The following is a 9416-nucleotide window of genomic DNA, read 5'->3' as shown; positions in this document are numbered from 1 at the left end:
CTAGAAGAAAACAGAGGAAAAGCTCATGAAATCTGTGTTTGGCAATGATTTCTTGCATATGATTCCAAAAGCACAAGCAACACAAGGAAAATTACAAAAGCAATTAAACTAAAAAGCTTCTGCATAGCAAAGGAGGCAGTCAATAGAGTGAGAAGGCAAACCAAGAATGAGAAAAATAGTTTAAAATGATATAGCTGATAAGGGATTAATAGCCAATTTGTGTAAGGAATTCCTCCAAATCAGCAGCAAAAATAAATAAATAAATAAATAAATAAATAAATAAATAACTTCATTAAAAAATAGGCAAAGAACTTGAGTTGACATTTCATTTTTTTAAATTTTTTTTTTAACGTTTTACTTATTTTTGAGACAGAGAGAGACAGAGCATGAACAGGGGAGGGTCAGAGAGAGGGAGACACAGAATCTGAAACAGGCTCCAGGCTCTGAGCTGTCAGCACAGAGCCCGACACGAGGCTCGAACTCACGGACCGCAAGATCATGACCTGAGCCGAAATTGGCCGCTTAACCGACTGAGCCACCCAGGCGCCCCAATTGAGTTGACATTTCTGTAGAGACGGTGTACCGTGGCCAACAGATTTATGAAAAGATTCTCAACATCACTAATCATCTGAGAAATGCATGTCAAAATCACAACGAGATATCACTCACATCTGTTAGGATGTCTATTATGTTAAACAAATAACAAATGTTCCTAAGAATATGGAGAAACTGGAGCCCTTGTACACTGTTGGTACATGTAAAATACAAAATGGTGCAGCCCCTGTGGAAAACATTATGGAGTTCCCTCAAAGAAATTAAGATTAGAATCACCATCTGATCTAGCAAGTATATATCCAAAGGTATTGAGATTACGCCTTCAATGAGATATATGCACTCCCACATTCATCACAGCATTATTTCAACAGCCAACATATAGAAGCAACCTAAATGTCCATCAACAGATGAATGTGGTGTATACATACAATGGAATATTATTCAGCTTTAAAAAGAAGGAAATCCCGCCATATGTGACAACATGGATAAGCCTAGAGGACATTATGCTGAGTGAATTAAGCCAGTCACAGGACATACTGCCTGATTCTACTTACATGAGGTATCTAAAATAGACTCTTAGAAACAGAGAGTAGAATGGTGGTTGCCAAGGGCTGGACAAAGGGTAAAATGGGGAGTTGCTGTTTAATGGGTACAAAGTTTAATGGTACTTAATGGGTCTTATGCAAGACCAATAAGTTCTAGAGATCTTCTGTACAACACTGTGCCTATAGTTAACGATACTGTGGCTGCACTTAAAAATTTTTAAGAGAGTAGATTTCATGTTTAATGTTCTTACTACACATGCGTAAACACACACACAAATCCTTTTGGAAGAATAGAGAGAGGGAGAGAAGGAGGAAGGAAGAAAAAAAAAGAACAGGAGAGCTGGCAAATTCACAAATATGTGGAAATTAAACACATTCTTAAACAATGAATGGGTCAAAAGAGAAGTCACAGAAAATTAGAACATACTGTGAGAAGAATTAAGGAAACACAACACCAAAACTTAAGTGATTCAGTTAAACAGTGCTTGCTCAGAGGGAAATTTATGGTTCTAAATGCCTACATTTTAAGGAAAGAAAAATCTTATATCAATAATATAACCTTCCCAAGCAACTAGAAAAGAAAGAGCAAAGTAAACCGAAAGCAGCAGAAGGAAGAAAGCAGTAAAGATCTGAATAGAGATAAATGAAATAGAAAATAGAAAAAGAAGCAACGCCTGGGTGGCTCAGTCAGGCAAGCGTCCAACTTTGGCTCAGGTCACGATCTCATGGTTCGTGAGTTTGAGCCCCACGTCGGGCTCCATGCGGACAGCTCAGATATTAGAGCCTCCTTCTGATTCTGTGTCTCTCTGCCTCTCTCCCACTCGCACTCGTACTCTATCTCTCTTTCAAGAATAAATAAACATTAAAAAAATCAAAAACAAAAAGAAAATAGAAACAGAATAAATGAAATAAAAAGTTGGTTCTTTGAAAAGGTAACAAAATTACAAACTCTACTGTTTAGCTCTACTAATTAAGGGGGGAATAAAACTCAAACTACTAAGGTAAAAAATGAAATGGGACATTGCTGTTGACTTTATAGAAATAAAATTATTATAAGAGAATACTATTAACATTTTTAAGGTGATATTTTACATCATTTTGTTAAACACACACAGCCCCTAGAGTACACACACAGCTGACATGTAATGATCTCACATAGAACTGCCATTTCAAGCCACATGCAATTATACCATGCTCTTTTACACCTGGGCCATTGCCAGCAAAGCCTGGAAGTGTATTCTTTTTTTTTCTTAGTTTTAATTTAAATTCCAGTTAGTAAACACAGCATAATATTGGTTCCAAATGTACAATGTAGTGATTCAACACTTCCACACAAGCCTGCTGTTCACCACGACAGGTGCACTTCTGAATCCTCATCCCCCACTTCCCCTATCCCTCCATTTACCTCCCCTCTGGTAACCATCAGTCTGCTCTCTATACTTAAGAATTTGCTTCTTGGTTTCCCCCCTCTCTCTTTTTTTCCCTTTGCTCATTTTTTGTTGTTGTTGTTTCTTAAGTTCCACATATGAGTGAAATCATATAGTATATGTCTTTCTCTAGCTGACTTATTTTGCTTAGGATAATGCTCTTTAGTTCTATCCATGTCGTTGAAAATGGCAATATCTCGTTCTTTTTATGGCTGAATAATATTCCATTGTATATACATATATATATATATATATATATACATATATGCATATATCAATCACATCTTCTTTATCTATTCATCAATCAATGGACACTTATATATCAACAAATTGGATAACCTAGATGAAATAGACAAATTCCTCAGAACACACAAACTACACACACATCAACTATCAAAACTGACTCAAGAAGAAAAATAGAAAATCTAAATAGACCTAAAATAAGGAGATTGAATCAATAATCAAACGCCTCCAACAAAGAAAAGTTCAAGACTTGATGGCTTCACTGGTAGAGCTTACTGTTTGTTTTAAGACATAAAACCAATCCTTCTGAAAGTCTTCCAAAAAATAGAAGGAGGGAACACTTTATTCTATGAAGCCAGTATTGCCCTGATATCAAAACCAGACAAAGACATCACAAGAAAATAAAATGGTAGGGCAATATCCCTTATGAATATAGGTGCAAAAGTCCCTAACAAAATACAAGCAAACCGAATCTAACAGCATATTTAAAGGACTATATCCCATACCCATGTGGAATCTATCCCAGGAATGCAAGGATGGTCCAGCATAGGAAAAACAATCAATATATTTTACCATATTAATAGACAAAAGGGAAAAAGCCACACAATCATCACAATTGATGCAGAAAAAGCATTTGACAAAATTCAATCATCTTTCATGATAAAAATACTCAGAAAAGTAGGAATAAAGGCAACTTCTTCAACGTGATAAAGTGCATCTAGGAAAATCCCACTCAGTGTGAGAGACTGAAAGCTTTCCCTAAGATCAGAAACAAGACAAGGATGTCTGTCTGCTCCTGACACTTCTATTCACCATTGTACTGGAAGTTCTAGCCAGAGCGACAAGGATGGAAAAAGAAAGAAAAGATATTCCAAATTGGAAAGGAAGAGGCCAAGCTATCTCTAGTCACGGATGACATGAATATATCATATAGACAAGTTTTAAATAAAAAAAATTATGTGCAAATGTTTATAGCGGCACTATTTACAATAGCCAAAATGTGGAAACAACCCAGTATCCACCAAGAGATGAATGCATAAATAAAATGTGGCATACATATTCAATGGGATATTCATCAGGAATAAAGTACTGATTCATGCTACAACATGGAGGAACCTTAAAACATTATGCTGTGCGAAGGAAGCAAGACACTAAAGGCCATAGACACGGAAGGCCGATTAGTGGTTGCAAGGTGCTGTGGGGAGAGGGGAATGGACAATGACTGTTCAATGGGTGTAGTGATTCTTTGTGGAATGATGAAGGCCTTTTGGAATTAGAAAGTGTTAATAGTTGCAAACTATTTTACCTCAATTAAAAAAAATACAGAAGAGGAAACATTTAATACTTCTATTTTATGCCCAGACTTGGGCTGGTAATTTTCCATCTGTTTTCTCACTGATCCAAGTGGACATTTGTCCGTAAAGAGGTCATGACTTAATTGAAGGGAATTTGCAAACTGGAATTAAAATTTCAGAATTTGCTCTAATTCCACCTCCTCTATGAAGCATCCCCGTAACACTCCTAAAACAGAAAAAAAAAAAAGGCTACATAGTATATAATGCTTCTCTACCCTCAACCTTCTGATATCTGAACATATTATGCTTTGGTTTTATTTTTACATTTGTTTTCTCTTACAATGTGACATGTTTATCATCTCTCTTAACTAGTCTATGAGCTCCTCAAAATCAGGACCTGACCTTTGTTTTTACATATCTGTGCTCAGCACATAGTACATGCTCAAGAAAGGTTTTCACTGGCCAGCTGGAATTTCGTATTTGGTTCCTGTAAGCATACTGCGTTAATGGCTCCTAAAATACCCATGTCTGTTTCACTTGCCTATGCAACACTCAGCATCTATTTCCCAGAATGAAACTAGGTCACATCTGGGACACATGAACAGTGTTAAGAAAAGTTCCCTCTGAAACACAAAACCCTTAAGTGTATATCAAGTATAATCGAGCTGATCATGCCAAAAAATTGTAAAGGATTAAAACATTGCTTCATTATTACATTTTTGGTCTTGGCTCTTCTGCTTCATTTAATAAGTTTTATAGCAACAGAATGATTTACACATGTTGAAAATCAAAACAGGATGAAAATGGCAAAAAAAAAAAGCAAAGTGTATTACTTTATGAGTCTTTTTCTTTGTGAGTTCTCCCCTACACTGTGGTTATTTTATACAAGATCTGTCTGGTTATGGAGACACCTTGTACACAAAGGATCTAAGACCTCTTTGCTCTCCTATAAAAAACATTCATCAAAAGAGAAAAATATATAGAGATATATATTATATACATAGGTATATAATACGCACACACACACACACACACACACACCAATAAAGAGGATCTGAGGAAGAGGGCCTCTCCTGATCAAGTCACATGTAGGATAGTTTATTAAGAGAAATGCGTGGGATGAGCTGACTTTGGTGGTTTCTGGGAATAATAACAGAATTTACTGGATGCCCACAAACTTTTGTTGTGTCTGTGCTAGACCCTGTGAACAATACATTTTGGGGGCACTGGTTCCTTTATTGTTTTAGTCATTCTTCAATTGACCCCCTTGTTTGTATGTGAAAAAGTGGCAAAATATTTATTTTCTGTTGACACATTTTTTGAAAATTATGCAATGGGTTCAGTGCTAAGCACAGAGCCTACTTAGGATTCTCTCTCCCTTTCTCTGTGCCTGTCCCCCACCTGTGATTTCTCTCTCTAAAAATAAATAAATTTTTAAAAATTAAAAAAAAGAGGGGTTTACTGAGTGGTTCAGTTGGTTAAGCATCCGACTTTGACTCAGGTCATGATCTCACAGTCTGTGAGTTCAAGCCCCATGTCAGGGTCTGGGCTGACAGCTCAGAACCTGAAACCTGCTTCAGATTCTGTGTCTCCCTCTCTCTCCCTGCCCCTCTCCTGTTCACACTCTGTCTCAAAAATAAATAAACATAAAAAAAAAGAAAATTGTAAATCATTCCAAAAAGTGGTTAGGCATTTGAGAATACTAGTCATTCCATTAATGATGTTATACCCACTCGCGTCCACTATATACCCAACTATATTAAATGGCAGAGAGAAAAATCATGCACTTGCCACATCGTTTCTCTTTGAATTGCATTAAAACTGAGAACGATATTTTACATCTTAATACATGCTAGCATTTTGTTGTTGTTCAGACTAAATCAATCCTGAGTTTCTTTCTTCTGTTTACATTCCATATTAGGGAAAGGGGGTCATCTGATGGAAAGGATCTGATTCCTGTGTCTCAAATTCTTGTGACATCTGTTTTTTTTTTAAATCCTCTCTCATACCCCTTTGTTCAGATTTATCAGCATTTATTGAATATCTTTATAAACAGTGCCTGTGCTTGGTCTATAGTAGGGGCTCAAAACTGGGACTCTATTCCCTCCCTCTCTACCTTATTATAAATATTTATTTTATCAGTCAGGGGCCTGGCCAGAAACAGAATACTGTACATTCTCCTGTTGGATTCTGATGAGAATTTAATGGACTATTTCTAGAAGTATGGATGCAGTTGAGGAGACCAACAAGTGATAAGAGGCGCCAGGCATCCAGAAGCTGTTGCTACTCTTAGGTGAGGGGAGGCAGCAATATTTTGGGAGACTGGCATGAGCCAGTGCTATGGAAGGCTGCTGCCCATCAGAAGCTGTAGTTATAGAGGGAGCTACCATTAGGCTCTTGGCATTGCGGCGGTGGGGAGAGGTTACCTCTTGTCGACTGAACCATGCTGGAAGCCAGAGGGCAAAAAGATCCTGGATGATGCAGTTTGCAGGGTCGACTCCTGGGAAGCAGAGAAGTGAGGGGAATCGATTCAGGTGACCAAAAGAAAAATAAAGAGCATACTCACTTTAGAATTTAATTTTGAAACAATTCATGAAGCAGTGGTATCCAAATTTTACAGAAGAAGACATTGAGGTAGTCAAGTGTAAGTAATTTGCTGAAAGTCACACGACTACTAAATAGGAGTTAAATTCCTGCCTTCTAGTTCCACATCTGTTCTTTTTTTTACCAAAATGTCTGTCTTATACTTTCTCTATTGGACCTGCCTTACATTTTTGACAATGTGGATGTTACAAACAATTGTGATTCCCATTTTTAATTTAGCTACTAGGAAGTCCAGAGTCAAATTTTAAGCCCCGTTTGCTAAGGGTTGTGGGATTTTATGGCTTGCATTTCCTAGTGGCTTTCTCTTATTATTTGATCTTACTTTCCTTTTTCCCTGATTTCTTTATCTTTTTATGTTAAATACCTTCTTCCATTTTTTTGAAGAGGTAAAAAATGAAGAAATGAGTATGTAACCACGGGCCTGTGCTAAATCAGCCTTTTCCCTAATCCAGAGCCATGACTCAGTGTATAGAGACTGCCAACCCCTCATCTCCACCCCTCACACACACAAACACCCATGATCTTTGCTTTCGAGTTTGATTTTACCATCACAGTTTTATTCAACAGAGTGCCCCCCCCCCCCACAGCCACTACCAATCAATTAGTACTGACAGGGCAACTGAAACCTATTTGCAGTGTTTACTGTAATATGACTGGTAAATTAACTGATAATACTGCAAGATATTTAATTTGGAAATGCCCTATGGAGAGAGTGGCTTCCGTGTTTAATAGCAGACATCCTAAAAGCCTTTTACTCAAGCTCACTGCATGTGATGAGAATCAGTGTAGTCTGACTGCTTCCCACACTGCAAATACCTTAGTAAAAGGCAGGATGAGCAGCTATGTGAACGTACTCTCTCTCCAAGTAATTAATTTTTCTTCTCCAGGCTCAAATTTGTGGCATTATTCCAAGGATATCTCAATGGTTATTAAAAAAAAAGTGCTGTGCTATTTGTTTTTTTATCATCCTAGATAAAGGCCTATTTGGCCTTATTAATAGAGTTAGCTCCACTAAAGTTGTAGGGTCACAATTCCATTAACTAACATCCTGAAGCAGCATTATACCATTCAGGAGAGAGTGGAATTCATTTAAGCAATTCAAGACTTGGATTCCATTCAAGACCATTTAGCAAAAGCTCTCAAAGGACCATTATTTAAGAAGCCATGTCCATAACATTATGATGGCATAGAGCAATATAACTGTAAAAATATTACTGATCATAGTAGTTTCTTAGAGTTCTGTATTTGTAGATATGTGTTTTCATATATATTATCTCATAACCTCAAAACAAAGCTCTAACAAATTTCTGTTTAACACATATATCCTCTCTGTGTATGTAAATGTAGAATCAAAACAAGAGTTTGAGTCTGTGGGGAAATCTATCCAAATTCACTGACTGGCATCATCAACACGTTCTTTAACCAAATTGTTCAACTTCCATGCTGTTGTGTGAAACTCAGGTGCATTGGCTTGTGAGCTTTGATCATGACGAATGACAATGCCTTTACTTAAGCTGGTAGCCTAAACATTTTCTCTTTCTCCCCCAAGTTTATGAGTTCTCCCCCAAGTCTCTCCCTCAAGTTTATGAGACTTTGACATTGACACAGATGTGGTTATTTCTGCTTCTCAGATACATTCTGTTATTTTATGTGTCTGAGAATTAAATTAATAAAGTGTTCAGGATTCTGACCCCTTCTTTTAAAAAACATTTTTTTTAATGTTTATTATTTTTGAAGGAGAGAGAAAGAGAGAGAGAGAGAGAGCATGAGCGGAGGAGGGGCAGAGAGATAGGGAGACACAGAATCTGAAGCAGCCTCCAGGCTCTGAGCTGTCAGCACAGAGCCCGATGAGGGGCTCAAACTCACAAACTGCAAGAGCAGGACCTGAGATGAAGTTGGACGCCTAACAGACTGAGCCACCCAGGTGCCCCAAGGATTCTGACCCCTTGTAATGAGAACCTTCCTTGATGTTGTTCTTTTCCATGCTCTTTCCACTCCTCTATTTGTTTCAAAGATGAACAATGAGCACGTTGATGATGTGTTTGCATTTTAAAGGTTGCTTTCCCACGTATCACTTCATTATATTTCTTTGTAGCCCTGTGTAGCAGATATCATGATGCACACTTTGCCAGACAAGATATTCATGTTCTAGCCTTCAGAACTAGACAAGCTCTGGTAGGGTCCACTGACCCAATGGTGTCATAGTCATTGGTGTTCATCATTTATTACTGATTCAAAAATATCTGTTGTTTGTCTCTCTGTGTACAACACAATATCGGACATTGTGAGGGACACATAGATATACAGAACACCCAGAATATGTTGTCTATGCTCCAGGAGTAACTTAAAATTTTTTTTTCAACGTTTTTTATTTATTTTTGGGACAGAGAGAGATAGAGCATGAGCGGGGGAGGGGCAGAGAGAGAGGGAGACACAGAATCGGAAACAGGCTCCAGGCTGATGGCCCAGAGCCTGACGCGGGGCTCGAACTCACGGACCGCGAGATCGTGACCTAGCTGAAGTCGGACACTTAACCGACGGCGCCACCCAGGTGCCCCATTAACTTAAAGGCAATATATTCCTTCCTACCCTCAGGTCTTCCCACATGCTGTTTTCTTTAGAAGATTCTTCCTAACCCTAGCCCAGAACACTCTTCTGAACTTTTCTGAACTCTTCCTAATTTTTTGGATCTCCATGATGAGGTACTAGGCTGTATTCACTAGTATATTCCCTGTCACCAGCACAGT

Source organism: Prionailurus bengalensis, chromosome C1 (assembly GCF_016509475.1).
Source record: "Prionailurus bengalensis isolate Pbe53 chromosome C1, Fcat_Pben_1.1_paternal_pri, whole genome shotgun sequence".
NCBI lineage: Eukaryota > Metazoa > Chordata > Mammalia > Carnivora > Felidae > Prionailurus > Prionailurus bengalensis.
The sequence above is the reverse complement of the archived record's forward strand: the minus strand, read 5'-3'. Positions refer to the sequence as shown.